The sequence below is a fragment of the Nestor notabilis genome, unplaced genomic scaffold (genome assembly GCF_000696875.1).
Source record: "Nestor notabilis isolate BGI_N333 unplaced genomic scaffold, ASM69687v1 scaffold27453, whole genome shotgun sequence".
Lineage (NCBI taxonomy): Eukaryota > Metazoa > Chordata > Aves > Psittaciformes > Psittacidae > Nestor > Nestor notabilis.
Window position 1 is genome coordinate 14,763 of NW_009923732.1, and position 3,211 is coordinate 17,973.

Consider the following 3,211-nt stretch of genomic DNA (forward strand, 5'->3'; position numbering starts at 1 on the left):
TGTGCTCAGGCGGGTGCTCGGGGCGGTGGGTGGGGAGGAAGAGGCTGCCCTGCGTTGCCTAACTGCAGAAATCTGTGTCTCGTGGGCTCGCACCCGGCTGCCCACTGCGGAGGAAACCGGGGGGGTCGGAACAGCACTCGGCAAAGAGCCATGGAGGAACGATGGTGCCCTGCAGCCTTCACCTCGCTCCCAGCCAGCACCTGTTCCTCCCAGCTCACATCAACACAAACGCCCATTGCTGCAGTGGCACTTACAGGGATGATGCTTGCGTTTCCCCAGCAGAAACGTTCCTTTGCTAAGACCACATCTCTCCCCTCGAGGAACTGGTAGCAGTTAGACTGGCCAAACGCTGCTGCTTTTTACAAAGGTAAATAGCATCTGTCTGAGCCTGGGGAAAGGTTTTCAACACAGACCAGAGATGAGGAAAAGGAAGGAGAGAAAATGAGAGGGAAGTAAACATGGAGGGAGCAGGTGAGGGAGATAAAGAGTGCTAATGAGGATGGGAAAGGGGAGGGTGGCATCTCTTCTGGGAGCCCTGGGCTGCCCACCGGTTGCTTTTTCCCCCTCACCCTGCTTCCTCAACCCCACAGGGCTCTGCAGACAGTGTTGTGCTGGGACATCTACAGGTCCTAGGGGACTGCAAGGTCCAAACTCACCCTGTAGGAAAGGGGAACACACCTACTGGCATTGCACTTAAATTAGCAAAAGATGGCTTTCCCTAAGCTACTGTATTTCCTCTTATTTCCATCATTCATCTTAGTCTCTGGTGCTTTTGGGACCACGTGGAGGGTTTCTGCACCTCCAAACCTGCATGGGAGTTCCAGTGTTGCTTTGATGTTAGCCAGGACCGACTACTCTTTTCCCTCCGAGCAATCTGGTTCCCCTTCTGTAACTGCCAAGTGCTGCATTTAGTGTCCAACTGATGCTGGGCCTGGTGACTCAGGCACTCGTGGCTGTGATTTCTCTGCAGGAAGAAAGGTCATGGAGCAAGGGGACTTTGAGGTGCTTGTTGCATCTTGCATACCAAGGAAAATATGCAAACAAGTGGCCTGCGGGAATTTGGAGAGGAAATTCACTGCATGAATCTGCAGCATCTTCATCTTTGGGTTCCCCAAGGACACTCATTAAGAAAGTTATTCTTTATCCTCTCTGCCTCTCCCAGGCCTCAGCTTTTTCCCCAAACCAGGTAATACTGAGTCTCTGCAGTGCAATGTTTGCTATGTTCCACCCCACGGCAGCTGCCTTGAAGCTCTACAAGGAGCCCAAAAGCAGAGTGCTGCAGCAGGGGGGGTGGAGGGCTGCAGGATGGAGCTGCTGGGTCTGCTTTGGCTGAAAAAGGGATGCAGGTGCTGAGCATGATGGTGCTCACCAGGGAATGTGGTCTCTGGGGCTGAGGCTGATGCAAGGTAAGGGCTGCTCTCCTTTTCCTTTCTGTTCCTTGTTTTTGCTATAAATATCTCTGGCAAGGAGGAAGCTCTGGGCTTGCTATTTAGTTATCTCTGGCCCTTTCCACTGTGGAGCTGCTTGGCTGCTGCTTTTTGGGACTCTGGTGGGGCTGAGGATGCTGCCTCGTGCAGGGTCAGGCCAGCTCTGTGCTCATGCTTCTTGCAGAGGTTTGTGGGTCTGTACGGGGAGTGAATTGCTTAGAGCAAAGGTGTGAAACCTGCATTGCTGCTCTGGTGTGCTTCAGGCTGTGTTGAAGAAAGGCTTCTGGGTGTGTTCTGTTATCTGTGTGTCATATGGATGTTCATCTCTCTCAAAAATAGGGGCTGGGAGCTTCCTGTCTGCAGAGGCAAAAGGTGCAGTAGGGAGCAGCGATGTGTCCTGATGGGGTGGGGGATCGGCGGTGCGGGATGCTGACCTGGCTGTGCAGGCTGGGGACACGGACAGGGAGAAGACAGCTCAGAGCAGGCGACTCTGGAATGGCCATCTGCACGCAACAACAGGGTTGGAGCCCTGAGTGCCACCTCCTGCCCTGAAGAGACTGTTGCCTGCAGCTGATTTAATTCTCATGCTTCTGGCTACAAAGCAACTATTTACTGAAGAGTCAAGGCTGTAAATGTGCATTGGGTGGTTTTGCGTGTTTATGTGATACTTTAATCACCAGGGTTTTTCTCTACATAGCCCTGTTTGTGGAAGGCTTTCGGGAGAGAGCAGGGAGATACCGCGAATGGTGCCTGTGTCTGCTGCATTCCCTTCTTGCTGACCTCACGGAAGGGTGCATGTCTGTCCCAAACCTGAAGCCCCTTGGACATGACGCAGAGAGGAGTGCTTGACCCAAACTCCCCCCCATTATATATGGGGGAAAAAGTGTGTTGGAGAGAAGGGCTGAGCCGGAGCGGCCGGATCTCCCTGAGTCGCGGAGGGTTGTTCGGTTTCTGTGCAGATTTGTCAACTGCTTCAAGCAGGAAATTACTTCGTGTCTTGACAAGCCTCCAAGCACCTGTAATGCGGGAAGCAGGGGGAGCTGGCCCTGCGGCTGAGCTCCCAGGCAGGCCCTTCCCTGTGTGCAGGGGACAGTGTCCCCTGGAGGGAAGGGGGGGCCCTCAGGAGTGGGGTCCCTCAGGTCACCCAGCGTCCCAGCACTTGCTTCCGGTGTGTGCATCCTTGCCCTGCCCTCTGTGGTTTCTTTCTAGTGCAGTCTCGGTAAGGAATAAAGCATCCACCAACCCATCCCTGCTCCATATCTCCCTGGGGATTCTCCTTACTTGCTGTAGGTCCTACCAAAACACACAAAGGCTGGCTAAGGTGAAAGAAGACTCTGCATCAGCAGAGTCTCTGGTGGGCTGTGCTTGACCAGTGGCACAGGGAAGAGGCTCCTGCCCCATTCCCCACCTTTAAGGAAAGTAGCAAGGCTCCAGGCCCTTGAGAGGGAACCGGGAGGAAAGAGGTGCCCGCTCTGGGAAAGCAGCAAACCAGCCTGTGGCCAATTAAAGGGCAGTCTGGTTTTGCTGAGAGCTGTTGGCTGCCTCAGCCAGAGTGATGCATTGCTCCAGCTCAATAGGGCCTTCCTCCCCCTCTGACAGCTGTGCAATAGATCATGAACATATGCAAAAAAATAAACTGCATCAAAGACACTTGGCAACTTAACTGACTAAATTCGTAAATTAATTTCTATTCCTCTTGTAAGCGAGAAATGAGTCATTCCTCAAGGCTGTTCATCTCTATCACTCATCTGGCCACATCCTTTCATACATCTTCCCTGGAAGTC